Source organism: Falco punctatus (assembly GCF_963210335.1).
Source record: "Falco punctatus genome assembly, chromosome: Z".
NCBI classification, from domain to species: domain Eukaryota; kingdom Metazoa; phylum Chordata; class Aves; order Falconiformes; family Falconidae; genus Falco; species Falco punctatus.
This window is the reverse complement of record NC_137586.1, coordinates 71,614,004-71,633,967: the sequence shown is the minus strand read 5'-3', so window position 1 is coordinate 71,633,967 and position 19,964 is coordinate 71,614,004.

Sequence of the window (19,964 nt, the reverse complement as noted above, 5' to 3'; positions counted from 1 at the left end):
TCCAAAAGCTTGGTATAGCATATCTGCACATGCTGCCTCAAGGCAAATTTGCTTCACCTTCCCTGGAATTTGCTAGAAAGGTGCAAAGTTCTACTCTAGACCATTTGCCCAAGTGAGACTTTGAGGTGAAAACTGAAATGCCTGAGACATTTAAACACATCCCACTTCTGCATTTTTCTGCAAAACTTCACAAAGTCAGAGTGTCTGACAACCAGTACCCAAGGCTTTAAGTCCATTCTGTACCATATATCCAGAAGATCAAATAAAGCAAGAACATTTGCCCAACTAATATTTCAAGTCTGCATAAAATGCACTTTGTCATCAAGTGAGGAAATCTGATAACTCGTTGTCAGTTGCAACTTTCACATGTGTCAGACTTCATGGCAGTATACATTAAAAGATACAGTCCTGAGGAGAAAATCAGCTTTCATGTGAGAGTCTGTAATTGCTTCATTGCATTCATCTTTGTTGTTCTCTTGACTGGCCAGTATGATAAATATATACTTTGAATGGTCAGCCTGCGTATTAAGGGGAAAAAAAATCACCCTGGGATTTTGAGCAATGTCATAGCTTAAATTGGAAGGAACTCTGGAGCTTCATAATATTTCAAAAAACTTAAGGGCTTAACCAAGACTCTAAGAAGTCATTAGATGTGTATGTGGGCAGCTGAGTGTCCTTAGGGCTGTGCTCAAAGGATCACAGAATAATTTAGAAAGGACCTCTGAGAGCAGATGCTCAGAGACTTGTCTAGCTGAGCCCTGTGAAAGTCCAGTCTCCCTGTGAATCTCCAATAACCCAAACTATTCAGTATTCATTAATACAAATGGAAAAGAGAAAAATCTGAATAGCTGCTGAATGGGTTTGGACTTCAAAAAAAGGCAGAAATTTCACAGGTACAGTGTCTGACTGACAAGAGTCAGAAGAAATAAAATAATAAACCATGAACATTGCGAAGCTTCTGCTAGCTTTCTAATGCAGCTACACGTAGTGACAGAGCATTTTAAGTAAAAACCGAGATATGATCATGCTTGGAATTTTTCTGTTCATTTCCATTCATGTATTTTTGGGGGCTTCACAAAATCTAAGTTTGACAACCCATTTAAAATTTCAAAATTGTGTTTTCTTTCTGCTTACTCTGGCTTGGCGAAAGACCATTTTCAGAGTAACACTCTGAATCCTAAATAATTCTATTCCTTTGACATGGCAAAATTAAAAATCTCTTAACAGATTATCTTGAAAGGATTAACCCTTCTGTGTCTACCCCACAGGTTATATCATATGAATTTGGAGTTAAAGCTGTATGTTAAACTGGTTTTAGTTAATGTAGAAAAGCTGTGTTAATGTGTATCCTAAAGAATTGCAAGACAATTCTCTGCAGGAGAATGAAAAAAAAAGTTCTCCTGTGACCATCCATTAGTGTTCTGAAATCTAGTAAATTTGTGGCAAACACACCAAGCCCTAACAGTTCTGAAAGAATCTGCTTCAACAGGGTTGGCAAGATAATCATCTTGAGGAATGCATACTCCCCGTAAGGCAAAGGGTATAACTGGTGATGTTAAAATTACAGTTATTATTGCAACAGCTATTAGGAATAAATTGTAAATATTATTAAGCCATATAATTGGCTGCCCTAACATCTTACTAACTAATATGGATTTTCCTTAGCTATATATAAGCTACATATTGCATTCCTATTTTGTCTTGAACTTAATCAACTTTTTATCTTAATATCTTGTCTGAAGACACAGCTAACTCAGAAAAACCAAAGACTTTCCATTCTTACAAGAACAGTGATGACTGTACTGGTACAACAGAAAATGCATTGCCAACATAACAATAGTTCCAAACTCTTCCAGTGATTCAAAAGTAATACTTTTTTCTATCATTGAAGTCTTATGGGCTCCTTGAAACCTGTGGACACAAAGACTTAAAAGAAAGTAACCCCTCCTATTGGCTTATGCCAGCTGGAAAAGCTTTCTTGTGTTGACCAAGGCAATGAAAAGCATTTCTAAACTTGGATTGTAACACATGGGCATCAGGATGTAAGACAATGAATGTGAGATTGAAGGTTAAGTTACTCCATACTTTAAATCTCCTTTGGCTGTACATAACATATTTCACTTATGCAGATCAAGGATATTGACGGAATATCTAAGGGTTCTCATCACGCTGTTTTTGCTCAATTCCAAGGTCTCCCAAGTACTACAAGTACATAAACCTCTTTCCATTCTGAGTATGGTGCCAAACAATTTAATAAAACTTATTTCACAAGGTTACCTAACCTTGGAATTTCAAAGAAACTGCTACAAAGAATCAAAAAAGTTTGGAGCAACTTACAAGCAGGAAACTAATTTGCTTTATCAATTCTTTCCCACTGTTCCTGGTCTTCAGGATAATTTAGGAGTCATTGTAGCAGCCTCACATGTATTGTCTTTCTTTATCATATGAATGGGAGGTATATTTCATGCTGTCAAATTTAATGAAAGAAAGTAAAAAAAAAACAAAGAAACTTATTTACTTACAAAGACACTACAGAAAAAGCATTTTCTTTCTTAGGCAGGGAATAATTAGGATATTTCAGTGTTGCTTGTCTGCATTTTAACTGGCTGTGTCTCTTCATCTGTCTAACAGATCTGACTGAAATGTTTGTCATAAAAATTAATGAGTCAAAAACCAATAGGAATTGATATTGTATCATTAACAATCTAAACCAAAACATAAAGATTTCCAGTATGAAATAATAGAAATACCCAAGCACTATAATCATATTTGGTAAACAGAAAAGAAAATATATGTAGAACTTTAAAGCTACAGAGGAAAAAAAAGCAGCATAGAGGGATGATGTCAAGGAAGTTGCAAAACACAGATGATCTGACTGAAGTTTGAGGGATACCAGGGGAGAAGACAATGTTTAATTTTAATGTCCCCAAAGGCTGGCTTTGCCAGTAACATTTATGAAATATTGAAAGAGAAGAAAGAAGGTGATACATATATGAATTCTGTGGCTGGTTTTAGTTGCCCCTGAAAGCAGCTGCCATAGATCTTGAGTGATGCCAAATAAGGCTGATGATTTTGATCTTCAATTCATTCTTCCGTATCCTTCAAAATGTGAATGATCCTGTTAGAGCTAAGCAGAACGGCTTTCTTCTGTGTTCTGCATATTCAATGATCTGCACATTTACATCAGCAAAGTTAAGTCAGTTCTCCCCTCCTGTTTTGGAGAGCCCGTCTGTGTGCACACATGTATGCATGTGCCCTTGCGTGTGTTCACTCTTATGCTTGAACAGCCACTTAAACAATAAACAAAACTGACACTTACTCATAAGATTCTTCAAAGATCTCCAACATAGCTTTCAAATTCTAATTAGAACAAGTACCTGGGACTGGAAATTAAAATTACTGCTTCTCAGTGAAAATTTTCCCATCCAGTAGGGTTTCAGTATAAGCATATTGTTAAGCACTGTCCCTTTTCAGAAAATCAGCATTGGTATCACAAGAGTCATATGTAAGATGTTATACTTTAACACCGAGGGACTATCATAAACAAAATATTGTGGTTATATAACTTCATCTCCACTTCACAAGGCAAATCTTGTTGTATGACAGTATACATTTCCATTCATCAGGTATCAGGTATTCATTAACTTACCAACATAAATAAAACCAGTGCTTGTGAGCCACCTGGTCTGGTAAGAAGCAAACCCAGAGCTTTTCCACATGTGAAAATGAAAAACCTGGATGATTTTGGCTCCTAAATTATGAGTTTCACAACACTCTTAACTGACAAAAAATATTCTCCAAATCATACTTACATTAGTATAACCTGTGGCAGAGAAATATAAGTATCTGGAAGGGAGCAACAAAAAAAGAGAAAAGCAAAAAGAGAGTCCTGGGAATGGATGGCACAATCATGCCTGGTATTTGCAAAGAATTACTTCAGAAACTTTCCAGGTGACACATCTCAGGAAAGGAATACTGGGGCTTCTTCTGAAACCTTGCAAGGAAAGAAAAAAACATGGACAGCAAACTGCAGCCAGATGAAAAGCAGAGGAGTGCAGTCTGAACAATTTTCTTTTTCACGATAACAGCCTTGCAGAGGTTCTTAGTCCACTAAATAGGCAAATTGAGGAAACTCTTTTGGGGTGGTTCTTGATTATTTCTTGATGGATGCTGTTGTATCACAAAATTAATCAAACTACACACAACTATCCTGAAAATGCTTGGACCTGAAAAAAGCCTGACTAACGAAAAACAGGTAGCAGATACTGCTGTGGAACTGCATGTAATGCTGAGCAACTGTGAACAAGATGACAAAACACTAAATCTGTTAGCCGATTTACCTACTTTGTAAGGAAAAGAGGTTAAAATCATTGGAGAATTTTCAAAGCAACACTTTGCCAACAGAAAACAGTATACTATAAATTTGTTATTTTGTCATTGAAAAACTTTGATTGCATCAAGATCAAAGAAAAATGTTTTAATTAATTCAAGACAAAGCATATTGCAGCTAATTTCTTTTGAAGTTTCATTGCAATGTGCTACCTTAATATATCTCATTAAACATCATTAATGTTTCATATTAAAGTGACAATATATAGAAAACAAAAATACATAAAATTAGATATTTTATTGAAATCACAGCTATTCCACTCTTTCTGTAATTTCTGTTTTGTTCCCTCTTTCTTCTTAGCTTTTAGATCCAGTTGACAATGATACTAATTTTTTAAATGCTCAAATTTAATGTAGGCGTGAAAGTCCATTTGAATACCAGGTTTAGTAAGGAAATATTTTTGAAAATGGATTCACTCAATACCTCTATAATTGTTCTCTAATAATTTATATTGTCGACAAATGTCTCTAAATACTCAGAATTCAAAAACCATGCTGAGTTTGTTTTCATTGACTTGAGATATTACATAGCAGACTTTTCGCTCCCTGAATGTAATGGGTATATATCTTACAGTTACGTCTACAGATTCAAAATTGCACCCTTATAAATACTTCTTAATTTTTTTCATTATTTTCATTGTAAATGCTACCATTGATTTCTAAAATCAATATCCATGACAAAATTAGTATTCTTCTAACAAAAACATTGAGAAATTAATTTTGAGAACTATTACATAATTTTTCACAGGTTTTCCTCAAATTCCTGTCAACGCTGTGCTTATTATAATTACTTTTATAGAGTTATCTTTAAAAATTATTAATTAGAACATAAAAATTTAAAAGGTATTCTGCCTCATGAGAAGCAACATTTTTAAACTAACTATAAAAGTTTCCTATATATTTTTTTCTGGTTTACTCCAAAACAATTTTTAAATAATCTTCCTGAGGGATGGGGACAGTGACTCTTATGTGGCCTCTACACCACCTAGGAATGGAAGCCACCTGTGTCAGCAAACCTAGCCCATCTGAAGTCAGTGCAGCCACAGCAGTTTATTCCAATCAGTAATCTGCTTTGTGAGTTGAATATAAATCACATCCATCTGGACTAGGTCATATGACCCAAGATAGTCTGACAAAGAAAATAAAGTCCTGCACTCTGAACCCTTGCCTTCCTGACAAGGCTAAATCTTAGCACCATGCCCTTAGGGAATATAACCTTGAGAACCTAAATATTTGCCCTGGCCAGTTTGAAATATGTCACCCTGTAGTAAATATGGCAGTAATACTTGCTATACTTCGAGCATTAATGTGCAGCCACACAGTGATTCAAACTTTCTGAAGCTGCAAAAAACTGATTCCTCTGGCACATAATATGTCAGTGACTTACTGTTCAGTTCTCCCAGCAAACATCAGAAATACTTTCAGTAAAATTTCCATTAAAAAAGACACTAATTTGCAAGCCAGTGTCTTTACAGGATTTGCAGCTTTTATTTAAAGCCATCAGCTCCCCAGGTCATCCCTTTTCTCCCATTCCCATGATCTGCAATAAAAGAAGAAAACTCAACCAGAGCAAAACACTGCTGAAACCAAGAGTACACAACATCTCTGTATCTTCCTGTCACTGGCAGGACAGGATTACCAACCAGTTTCACCAAAACAGACTACAAATCCCAAAGTTCAAAATTCCTGTAATTGCCTCCTCCTCAGAAGAGCAGCATTACCCCAGCTGGTTTGTTCTACAGCAGCTCCTGCAAAAAAGAGACCAGCATGCCCTGAGGAAGCAGGCTCCAATCATCATGGACTGTTTCTGTGTTTCTCTACTTCACGGCCACAGTAATAAAGGCCAGAAGATTAGCATTTAAAAGCCCCTACAGCATATACATATTGTTCCTTCTGTTTGTTCCCTATAGAAATCTATTGTATGAGAAGACACATTTGAAATCATGCCAATAGATGCAATGTATAGCCCTATGCCCAGACATAGCTCTACATCCAGTAAATATAAGAACTTTCTGTCTTGTGTCTCTTCCTTGAATCTGTTTTCCAGAAATCATTATGTTCAAGTCTTCGTAACCTTCAGTGACAAGTGATTGATTTGATTCAAGGTGCTTTATTTCAGGCTAGAATAAGTCATCTGTCTCCCCCTATCCTACTCCTTATATTTTTTTATTTTTTAAGCCTTGCTGGGAAGAAAAAGAAAATGCTTTAATTCTCCTGTGATCTTTAAATGAAATGTTCAGAGATCTCTGGCAAACCATAAGTCATAAAGCAGGCACAGTAATTCAAACAGTAATCTATGGGCATATATATCATCCTACAATGGTACATTAATCATTACCCTTAAAGACAGCACAAGAGTGATGAAGTTTTTCCGATTGTGTCTATTGCAACTCAGCTACATTCAAGTGGTTTTAATCTGTGCCATTACATCAAAAGGTAAGAACTGTACTTTAATCTAGAAACCTTTTGTATCCCCCTCTCAAGTATGATTGCAAAAGAATCATAAGCAAAGGAGTAGTGACTTTTGAATTCAGCATGCATGTGAATGCACAGGTACTGGCATACACACAGAAAAGTTATCTACAGAATGTAAAATTAACGTTACTTCTAAAGGAGAAAATCATTCAGGTCACTGAAGATAAAACCTCTTATAAAAAAGAAAGTGGGCAGGAGGTAAGGATATGGTTTTAGGCCAGCTGCAATCCTGAAATTTATTGCATCTTGTGTCACCAGACTGCAACTGCTTCAATATACTTCAGCAAGAAAAGGTCAGAGAAAGAAGCGAGAATTTAACTGTTTGGTAAGGAGAGATATTAAAAAACAAACAAGATAATAGCTGGGCTGACAAAGCACCTTTCATATTCAGCCGCACTCAAAATAGTTTCAAAGATTAAACTATTGTATTAATGCAAACAAATGTAAAACATATCAGCTTTTCCATATTCATGACAACTTCTATATTGCTTTGAAAGCGGGATTCATATTAACCAAAAAATATCAGCCCTAACAAAACAGGTTTTCCCAAAATTCCTTCAAGAATTTTACAGTTGAAAACAGAATCTGTATTAAGGTTTCGCTGGACACCATGTCTAACTGGAGTTACATCGGAACATTTGATATTATTTTTGTAGTGTCTCATTAGTTGTGGTCATGAGCCAGCCCAAGTCTACAAGACACATAGTTATATAATTTTATAGTCCAAAGAAAGAAAAAAATATAATCACTAAAGCACGTGATGAAGGAACCAGAGATGTTCTTTGAAGTCTGTTTTTTTTTTCAATGCAACTCTTCTAATTCAGACACACAACTGGCTCTCAGTTACTCTACACAGCACAATATGGACAACTTCTGCTGAGGTTTGCTGCCTAAACCAGATGAGAATCTAATAAGATGTCCTGCAAGGAAATCTCCAAGCCAAATTTGGCCCTGATAAAAAGCAAGCTTCTGGAGCCAGATGTAGTCTGAGCAATTGGAACTGAATAGCTGCTGGAGGACATGCATTCAATTCAAGACAGTCCTAATTTGGGGCAGAAAAGCAGCAACAAGGTCACAGGACTCATAAATTTCTAATTAAAACCATACCTGAGTGACAAGTACACAAGTCTCATGATGTGTGAGTAAAAGGGTGTTATGTTTAGCTGGGTCTTCATATATTTTGGGGCTGAGAATTGAGTGTTATAGTGCCCAGTGGAGAAAGGTTGCTGAACTACAGCCAGAAAGCAGCATGCACTACTGAACATTCATATTTCCACAAGGATTAGACTGTGTTCCTTCTCAAATTACTCTTTTCTTGGAAATTGGCTTTTTATTTTCTACCTAACAAACATCATGTTCATGGAAATTATACCTCTACACCAAATTTCCTTCTATTCTAAGAACTTGAGACCTTATAACTCTCTACAACTACCTGAAAGAAGGTTGTAGCAAGGTCAGTGTCAGTCTCTTCTCCCAAGTAACAAGTGATAGGACAAGAGGAAATGGCCTCAAGTTGTGCCAGGGGAGATTAATATTGGATATTAGGAAAATTTCTTAATGGAAAGGGTTGTCAAGCATTGGAACAGGCTGCCCAAGGAAGTGGTTGACTCACCACCCCTGAAGGCATTTAAAAGACATGTAGATTGGACATGGTTTAGTGATGGACTTGGTAGTGTTCGATTTACGAGTACACTCAATGATCTGAAAGGTCTTTTCCAATCTAAACGATTCTGTGATTCTGTTCTATTTTGTGACCAAGACCAACATTATTTGATAGCCAAATAGACCCTTCTTTAGAAGCATTTATACTCAGAAATTTTTAAAAAAGATCAAATACGTGTCCCATGCAATCTGGTCTTACAGCAACCCTTAGGTCCTCACATTATTTCTTTTATAAAAGCCTCTAAATGTCACAACTGTGTTATACCAATGTTTGATCTTTTTCCTCATTTTTATTTACCTGCTCTTTTTTGGTTAATGAAATTATTGATGTTTTTACTAAAAATTAAAATTTATTCTGTTGTTTTGATTGCAATGTGGTGAAGAGAACTGTCTATGTAGAGTAAAATTTGAAATACAGCTTACTAAAACACACCATGCAATTATATGCAGTGCTCATTATAAAGGCAAGAACCCTTGATCTTTAAACATATCCTTTCAGGCATACAGCTAGCGACAGGGATGGGAGTTAAAGTTTATTACGTGCATATCAGCTCAAACCAACAAGCTGAAAAGAGGGTAAGTATAGCTTCTTCTCAAGCAATGTGAGCAATCGTATTTTGTGGGTCAAGAAGTCCTTTCTGAAATCAAGCTTGTTAAATCAATTTTACCTTCAGTGCTCTGACAATGACAATGACAATAAACTAACAGCATGGGTCATTCTGAAAATAAACACTTCAATATGTAAAATTACTTAGAGAGAAAGATAATCAAGGTATGGCATAGAATGAAGAAACAAAAGGAAAGAAAGATGATTAGAAGGGGAAAGTGGACTTCAGGTAGGGGAAGTCAGTCTCTATTTTGCTTTGTCCTTTGCTTCATCAGAGAACTCTTGAAGATATATAGGCCATTTCTTTACCTATTTGTGCATCCTAAAGTCAAGTCGGCCAGTGCATTTGCACAGTGGCTAAACTATGACATCCACCTCATCAGTTTCTCAAGACTGAAATCCCTGTCATTCAAAACAGTTAAAACAGAAGATAGAAAATTAATTCTTTCTGTTCAGTCAGCACAACCTTGCACCAGTTCCCTTCCAAGCTCTCCCCAGCTAGAGATACCCTGGCCCTTCCCAAAGGCTAAGCTGGAGCTGCAGCCTGAACTGGTGAGAACAAGATGGTGGTGGCTTTAACACAGGACTGATGCTCCAGGAAACAAAATATCTGATAGGTGATTGCATCCCTAAGGCCTTCTGAACCTTCACACTCCTCCTTCCCAACTCCATGAACAGGCAGATGCCCATGCTGATGGCAACCATGGCCAAACACCATGGGGAAAAAGCATTCTTTGAAGTAGGGATGACCCAGACCTTTAGTAGAGCACAGCTTTATGGTGCTCGGTGAAAGCAGTCCTGTTTAAGGATCATGGGTCCAGCTTGTAGCTGCCTGACATTGGCTTTGTTGGACATGGAGGCAGCTTCTAGCAGATTCTTACAGAAGCCACCCCATAGCCCTCCTACTACCAAAACCTTGCCACACAAGCCCAATACAAAGGTGCAGCTCCATGTAGAGCTGCCTGCTGTTGGTGGACCTGAAGACTGTCAGGTCTTCACATGAACTGATTTGTTTGGATGGTTCACTTGCTATCCAATAGCTACAATACATGGAACCATCTCACGTTGAACCTGTAGCTTATTTCCAGCTTCTTAAATTATGTCATTTGCTATTTCACACTCTTTCTATCAACTTTTTCTAGCCCTCAGCAATACTCAGGCATTGCTGAAGCCACTGGAGAGTGCTGCCTTGTCAAGTCAGAAAACAAATCCTTTTTATAACCTGTCTTCAGAGCAAAGGCTCTTACAACCTTATAAGCATATCTATAAGCTTTCTTCACACTCTTTTCAACCTAAAGCCATCTTCCCTCCTATGAGACAGCCTGTGCTCCATATGGCACTAGATTAGGTCTAGTTATTCTGGTGGTACAGGGACAGAATACTAAAAGCCTGAAAGTGCTCTCAGCCTGGAGGCATTTAAAGGTATTTGTAGCAAACCCAGTACCTACAAAAACCTTACAGGGCTTTGGATTTTGTCACAAACACTGAGGTCCTACAAAGTCGTGATCCTTCAAAAGGTAAAAACATCTTCTGAGCTACCTCTGGCTTTGTCTTCATAGAGAAATTCACAACTTTCTGTTGAAACTGGCAGAAATTCATTTACATAGGGGAAGCATTGGGTTTCACTGCTTTGATGTTTGGAGTACAAAGCCGATGTTCTAAGGATAATTCAGGTATATTCAGCTACAGAGGACACTCACAACACCTACTTAGAAGCAAAGCACTCAACCTGGCATCATCCCAGTGGAAACGTTTCAGAGCCATACGGGTGCTGGAGCTGGACAAAATACATTAGAGGCTGGGTTTTTCTTTTACTGGCATGGAATTGCTTTTTGTGAACCTGAAGTCTGTTCTCAAAAAGTTCAATTTAAGAAAACCATTTTAAGGTTTCTCTTCCTTTTTAACAAAATAAAAAACCAAACCAACAAAAGCACAAAACACACAATGAAAACTAGCCAGATCAGAAATGTTTCCTTTTGAAGAACTCACATTATTTGAGTCTTCAAAAATAGATGAAAGGAAAGTGGAATGGGAAAAAAAGGAAAAAAAAAAAAAAAAGAAAAAAAAAAAGAAAAAGAAAAGAAAGAAAACATCTCAGGATTATTTGGTTGGGGTTTTATTTTTGGTTTTTTTTGTTTGGGGTTTGGCTGGGGTTTTTTGCCACTGCAAGTAGGAAATAATTTGCAAAAACATTTCATGTTCTCAGTTTCTTAATATTTCTTCTTAGAAAGCCTTCATAATTTACCAGAGAATTTTGGTTGGTAATTTCTGGGTCATTTTCTATGTTCAAATCATGTAAAGTTTTATTGACTATGATCTTCTCATTTGAATAATGATTCAAATAATCACTCCTGCTAGCACAAGGCAAATGTAAAAATGCACCCAAACCAAGATATCAGAGTAGAAACCTGAAACTATACTACTGTATATTGCTATATTTGGCAGTGTAAGAGATGGAAAAAGCAGAAAAGTGGAAAAGACCCAAATTGGGGTCGTGTAATTTATCTTCCCATTTGACTTCTGCATTTGTTTTTTTATAAAGGAAAGAGAGTTACGTAGAGCTTTATTATGATATTCCACCTGGAGTCATTCAATTGACAGTGTCCACAAACTTTCCCTGCCCCTGCTCTTCTGCTTCATAATTTACACTACTGCATTAAAAGCCCAGATGGAAGAATGGCATTGTAATAAATCAGCTCCCACAATTACATCTTTAATCTTTTTCCTGTACTGTGATTATTTTTTATCTCCTCTAAATCATTGGCTGAGTCTCTATTATACTTCGTGAGTTTTAGATAAAATACCTAATGCCCCTTTCAGGGCAGTGTTCTACTTCATGTCATCCACACAAACACAGGTAGATGACAGAAAAGGTGAGCTTGTATTCTTTAAATATTTACTCACTAGTGTTCTCTTAGCAGTATGAGTTGTAGGGCTAAATGCAGTTCCTTCCTCCCATGGCCTGCAGGCAAGCTGGACACTTGTGGGGAGGAATTCAGAGACACCTGGCATCCGCCTGCCAGGATGTGCCTGGTGAAAGCAAAGGGAAGTCTGGATCCTGTATGAACCATGCATGAGTCTCATCTGTCAAGAGCCAAAAGAAGACAGACAGTGGGTTTCCTTTTGTTACTTTTGTCAGTAGTCATTTACTGAATAAACTGAATATTCATGGTCTCTCTGACACTTTAGTCAAATTAGTCCTTTTGGCCTATCCAGCAGAAAAGGAGAGCAAAGACAGTCTGGGGTTAAAGCCAAAGTCAGACTATTATTAAACAAAAATACCTTTTTTCCCCCTGAAATGAGTAAAATTCATATAGTTGTGAAAGTGTCCCTACTTACCACAGTAAGGTGAAAAGCCCATTTTAATTCTTATAATGAAATTAAGGAGTCAGTTAAGCAAGCTACCCAAAGGTTTACTTATCTAAATTTATTACCTGTAAAGAAAGCTAAGGATGTGGTTCTAGTAAGCTCAAAACTATGCCTAACTACAAGAAAACTATTTTGTTTTAAACTTAGTGCTAAGGAATGTCAAAATGTGACAATTTTATCCTGTTTGGACAGGAAAATGACTGCTGTATTCCCATAAAAACATGGCTTGTCCACAAGCTGACTACAATTAAAGCTGCTGTCAGAACCAAAATTTATTTCAGCTTTTTTGTTTTGTTTTTCGAACATAACTACTTCACTATGAAGTCATTGAGCAGAAATTCAACATTAAAATAGGATACATTTTTTCTGGTGAAATATTTCTCAAGTGGAGAAAAAGCCCCCAACGATTATTTAACAACTACTAATCAATGTAGACAATATGTAGCTTTGAAAAACTCAGAAATAAGGTTTTTTATATGGCTAAGTTGAAAAATCTTAGTTCATTTTTTTAAGCTACTTTTCATGTTTATTTCATGTACAGGATATGATATAAAAACAAAGTATGCTTTTGTTCCAAAAGGAACCTTCTGGTTTTTTGAAATAAATAAAAATACCACTACCAAATAAATGCTCAGCAACTTCAGTGTTGTGAAATTTTTATATGTGATTGCTCTGTTCTGATCCAGAACATTGTTTTCAAAAGTTTGGGTTAACATTATTACATACCACATCATGCCAACAATCAATTTGGATTAGTAATTTTGCTGTGACTTTGGCCAGCAGCTGAAGACAAGGTAAGAAATTTGTACTGGGGCAAGCACAACACTGTTGGCAGACTGGTATACTCTACCAGCACCGTTGATCTATGACTAAGGAGAGGAATAGAAGAGGAACAGAACTCTTCAAGGTAAGGTTTTCCTGAGTACATTCATTTTCTACAGCCCGATGCAAGAAAAGAGATTTCCTTAACAAGAGTCAGGTACATGGATAAACCCATGTGTTTTGAATCACCGAGCTTCATGTCACCTCCAAAGCAACACAAAAAAGTCAAAAAATACTGGTTGTGCTTATTTTAGTAATGGTCCCTGAGGTCATGCACCAGTTTTCACAGCTAACTTGCAGCACAGCCACTGAATACTTAGCAAATTTCACCAGTTTTACCCATAGAAAGGAATATTTGTTAATTTTTTGTAAAGCTTACTAAATAGTAATCCAGAATTCAGATGATAAACTGCCAGACCCAGCCCAGTACAGATTTTAGAGAAGGAACTAAGGTCAGAAAGGAACATGATTTATTATGTTTCATTATCCACAGCAACTATCAAAAGCACTTCTAAACATAGTATAGGAAAAGGAGATGGGCTTCAGCCCTTACAGCCTGCAGCAGTATGGAAAGAATAGGTTTGGGAGGGACTTTTTGAGCAGTGGACAAATTCCCTGCTCACACTGAAGGGGATGGCTGGTGCTTGGGTTGCATTGACAGGTCCCTTTAGCTGCACCTCATTAGGAATATGCCTCTTCTTACAAAGCAGGATTTTCTGTGGACCAGACTACACCTGGGGGTTTTCCCTGGTTGCTTGTAAATTTGAGGGACCCACTGCAGGACATAATGTTATAGTTATACCTACTGTGGGAATTTTGGTCCAGGCCATCCAGACTCCACCTTATCTATAGCAAACCCTGCCTTGTCACATAGTTTAATGTAATTTGAGCAAATTTTAAACCACAATAATTACAGGTGAGGTCCAGAACAGAGCATGTAAAAGTTGCTTAAAGACAGCTTTACACCTCCCTTGTCTCTTTTTAATCAAAACTAGAGCAAAAAATCTGTATTGCTTGGTGTAATAACGGCTGTGGGGGGCCATGCTCCTAATCTTGAAAGTATCACTAATAGGGTGGCAAAGAAAGATGCTTGTTAAATTCACAGAGTACAAGGGAACCAGGGAGATGAGGAAGTGTTTAGAATGACAAGCACATCCAGCATTTCCTAGAGGCATGGTGCTGGCATCAAAGACTGATTAGCTTCTGTTCATAATGTATTCAATCAGGACTTAAGGGAAAGTGTGTTTTCCAAAATAATACAGCAGAGGAATAATACTATGGTAGTCTGCCACTACAGACAATTCAAAATACACTGAGGTACTCTACCACTTCAAAAAAAAAGTCTGAGCAAAAGGCTGTAACACACAAAACATTTCTTTCTGGAGGGATGCATGGCTGTTTTGACTGGAAGAAGTAAACCCTCCCCTGCAAATATGATTGTTGATTTCCTGCTTTTGAACAAGTCAGTTCTACAAAAACCACAGACTCTTCCTCATCTAAGGTCACCAAGAGATCAAAGAGCCCACAAGCCATGTCCAGTATTCAGTAGCTGGAGCTACAGATCATGTCATACAATCACAGCAGGTGAGGTTGCCACAGGCCAAGACACTCTTTTCCCCAAAGCACAATCTGACTGACCTATTAATGCAGCAGCTGGGTGCCACTGTTTGTCATTGACAGGCTTATTGTTCTTCAATTCTAAGAAGGGAAGACGAAACTGTAAAAAAACTTCCATACCTCCACACTTTTAATTCTTATGCTGAAACTGCCAAAGTAATAGTGACTTCCAAAATATGGACATAAGAGATCGCTAGGGAGCAAACTAGGAACCCTTCCCTTCAGCTAAGCAATCACGTAGCAAACACAGTATTTGTTCTGTGCAACAGCAGCACGCCAGGGACAAAAACATACTTGTGATCCAAATAATGCAACCCCAGTCTCACAACAGTCAGCAGGGTTTTGACGTTGTGTACAAGATTTTACTCAGGGGACACAGGACCCTCTATCACAGTTCTCTCCTGCCAAGTCTGTCGTACTCCCTGTGCACACCAACAACTTTTATTTCTGTTATCAATCCAGTACAAAGTTATTCTTTTAATATAATCAGCATCAGGGAAATAAGAAAAGACCCTGTGCCACACAGCCAGTGCTGAAAGGATACACCTGTTCCATTTGGTGGGAAATTATATGATCTCACATTTCAGTTTTTAGCAAGAACAGAGCTTTGTCAGCGCAAGAGCAGCAACGCACAAAGTACTGAGAGGAAAATAAGGAAGAAAGCTCAGAGATTAATAGAATGGAGATGAGAACAGCCTCACAGTTAAACAGTTTACTTTTCAAAGGCAACACAAGGACAAATTGCTTTGTGCAAAGAGAAAATTAGTTTCCAAGGTGTGTGCTTTCTACAAAGAGTCAAGTTAATTATTCAAAGCAGAAGACCATGAATTCTCACAATTTAGTCATTCTGTTCTGACACATTCAGGCCCAGTGAGCTGCTTCTTATCACCAAGACCTTGATAATTAGCTTAGACATATCAAATAAACTTTCTGGAGAATTCAGTAGTAAGCAGGTATGACATCCTAATAGGGGTTTTATTAGGCATTTCTCTGTGTGGCAACGTATTAGCAATCACTGTGACATTTTCTGCTCTGAGGGGTTTTGGCCTTGCTCATTTTTTACACTTGCCGGGAAATAAATTTATTCATGGCAGAGATTTAATGCAATACATGACTCTGTTTACCCTGGTTTCTAAAGTAGCAGGTCCCTCAGAATTAATGAGAAGTGACATATACATCATAGAAGAAAATGCAGTGGCTTCAGCCTGGCATGACTGAATAGCAATGATGTCTTCTGAGCCTGCAGACAGTGGGAATTCAGTCCTAATAGCCCTGGCCTTCGCATCACAGCTGACAACAGCATGAGAGTGAAAAGATTTCAGCTACCTCCTTCCTGGCCAAGCCAGAGCTATGAAATACAGAACAACCAACTAATAACTCTTTTAAATATAACTTCCAAACTTCAGAAGAGCACTCAATACATCCCCAGCAAATAAAGACTCAACAGTAAGAACAAAATGTGAATTTCAGTGCTTTTCTTGCTTTTCAGGATGTAAACTACCACATGGTTAATCCTGTACTGGTTACAGGGAAACTTGTGCTGAAGAACCTAAAGTGTTTTTTAGGTGATCCACAACCTAGCAGTGGCCTGATGCAGTTTTATTTCAACATTTCGAAAAACCTCTCTCACAACCGCACGTAAGACTGAACACATCCCACAGTTTTTGTAATGACAGTTTTCTCTCTGGGATAGGATTTTTCAATGGAGACACAAGAGCAATACCTCATTATCTTCTCATACACAAAGGAGAGATTGTCATCAAAAACCCTAGTTGACTTAACACAATAATGCCCTACAGGGTTTTAGACTTGCAGGTTACCAATGGGCAGTCAGGAAGGTATCAGGCATTGTTGTCCTGTGTTGTTCACACATTGTAGTTCATGTGAAGTGAAACAAACTCACGGTTGTAGACCTGCCAGACAGGTAATCTACTGCTTTATCAGTTTCAGAAATATTTTATTGGCAGCAGGACATCCAGCAATGGCTGTAACTACACAGTATGCAGCTGAACATATTTCTAGTGTGCGTGTAAAGTGCAATCATCTGCACATGTTCTGTAGGTCTCAGACAAGATCTTTTCAACTATTGCTTTATGGTGCTCTTAAACTTGGACTTACACTTCTGGGACTTCCTATGCTTATGTTAAGATTCTACTGTGTTTTTTACTGCACCAAGTTTGTCTATGTTTGAAAAAATCTTTGCCATTATTCCTCTAGTAAATGAGGAAAACCAAGCTGATAGCTCACTTCCATAAAAGATTGCCAGGTCAGGGCTAAGGCAGAAAGTAGGAGAGTTTGTATTGTGTTTCCACAGGTTAATCTGATATCTCAAGCAAGTCATTGAAACTTAAGACAGGACCAAAAGAACAAAACACACAGTCATAAATATTGTGAAAATCCTCCCCACAAGCTAAACAAACACTTCAATGTCCCTTATACATAAAGCTGAATATGCCTACAGAGAATTGCACAGACTGAAACTTTTTGTCTAACCAGACCTAGATGGAGTTCACCTTTTGTGTTGCATTCAGAGAGGGAAAGCAATTCACACCACCAGTAAGGATAACAGTAATACAGCGCTGTAATAGGGTCAAAGTGGCTTTAGCACTGCCTTTAATAGCATTTTGCCATTCAGATAACAGTGCTCCTACTGAAGATTTTCAGATGTACTTTGCTGCATTTTTGACTGAGATTCTGTAATAAAATTGTACCATGGTGACTCTATCAAAGACATTATAAAGTTTTTAGCATATTGCAATGATATGCTTTCCTAGATTTGCAACAGCGACAGTATCTCTGAAGCCACTTTCAAACTAACTTTACAAAAACTCTCCAACCCGGATGCCCTATGTATTCATGGGCCTGTTCTCATCAATAATAGCGATTAAGTTAATTGTATTCACCACTCATGATAATCGCTCTTGTGAACAGACCCATTCTAGGGCACTTTGCATCACTGTACTGGCAAAACCTACCATCCCATGTGTGAATCCATTGATTTCCATTTCAGCTATTTGTTATGTCTTCCCCAGCTTCTTTCCTGGTTGCTCCATTTATTTGGTAGCTTTCTCTTACAGCTGAAGGGTAAGCAATGAATGCTACCCAGAATCAGCTGGACCAGAATTAGCAATCAGGAGATATTTGTAAATCTCACTGTGGAGAGATTGTCAGAGAAAATGCTTTTTCTCCAGTGCCTTGCAGAATGGAAACACTCAGATACAGGTTCTCATCCTGGAGTCTTTGTATTCAGTAACACCCTGAAAAACCTTGGAATTTTTTTCCTCCAGCATTTTGATCCATACCAAATACAAACAATATTTAGAATATAATTCATTATCCACCAGTTACTATTGTCAACACATTGTATTGTAGACTAAATAAGCTCTTAATCCACCCACGTCTCTGGAGGCTCAGTAATTGTTCCAAACAGATATTCTGGAACGTCAGACTCTTGGACATTGTAGGACTTGTATTCATTTCTTTCTGATTCAAGCCTGATCCACACACAAAGGAATCACTCGCTAGTGCTGGCTTTGAACCTGTGCAAAAATGTACTTTGAAAGTTATCATGTACGGGGAACTAGATCACACTTGATGTTTTTGAAACAATTAACACAAGCAGAGTGCCCACTTCTAATGTATTTGATTTACAGACAAGCTAATATCTTGGCATGGATTTGAAGGCTGGGATCTAGGGACCTACTTTAATGCAATGTACGTAGACAAGCAGTAATTATTCAGTAATACTTTCTGACTTTGTATGTAAGGCAAATATGGGCCTGGTAATCAAAAAAACCTGCTACATTGTAACATATTGAGATCACTTCATTTGCTTTACTGATACTGTACAAAGGCCATTTTCCCAACTTTTAAGACAGGAAATAGCAGATTTCTCATATGTTCAAGAAATGGGGATGGTTAACTCAATAGAACTATAGCTGACAAAAATCAGGCTGAAAGTGTCAACCATCTACTATGCTAACTGATACAGCATTGCTCTTTTGGAAACTAGTAGTTAGGGAATACATCTTTCTTGCTTCTGGCTTTCTATCTAGTCTGAAAGTTCCCTAGGACAAGGGCCATCCTTTTGGTGTGAGTATACACATCAGTCTGGGCGCAATGGTGTCCTGCTTACAGCTGGGAGTTAATTTCTTCCTAGTACTTGGTACAGTGCTGTGTTTTGGATTTAGGATGAGAATAATGTTGGTAACGCAGTAATGGTTTTAGCTGTTGCTAGGTAATTTTTATACTAAGTCAAGGACTTTTCGGCTTCTTGGGCCCTGCCAGTGAGAGGGATGGAGGGACACAAGAAGTTCAAGGGGACACAACCAGGATGGCTGACCCAAACTGGCCAAAGGGATATTCCATACCATATGATGTCATGCTTAGTATGTAAATGGTGGAGTGGGCCAAGGAGGCCGATTACTGCTGGGGGACTGTCTGGGCTTCAGTCAGGTGGTGAGCACTTACCTTGTGCATCACGGTGTTTGGAGGGGTTTTTTCCCTCTCTCTCTTTTTCTCTCTCTTTTTCACTACAGTTGTTGTTATTATTTTATTTTATTTCAATTATTAAATTGTTCTTATCTCAGCCCACGAGTTTTACCATTTTCCTAATGCTCCTCCCCATCCTGCTGCAGGGGAGAGGGAAGCAAGCACGTGGCTGCATGGTACTTAGTTGCTGGCTGGGGTTAAACCATGACAAATGGACGCATAACTACAAAAGTAATAGCAAACATAAATAACAGCAGTGCACAATCAGTCAATCAAGTGCACAGTGCATTATTTCCCTTTGGCAAAAGCAGAAAATATTTAATTCTATATACATTCTTTGGTCATATGAGGCTATGAAATCTTTTTATAATCTCATCTATAGGCTCCCCTGCTCAGTACAGCTAGGTTGCTAAGCACAAGTTTTTCAAACTTCCAGTCCAAGCAGTTAAGGATCACTTCAGGGCACATTGTGCTTACCACTGATACAGAATCATGCTGTGATTAGGCTTTTCTTCATTTTATATAGGACTAC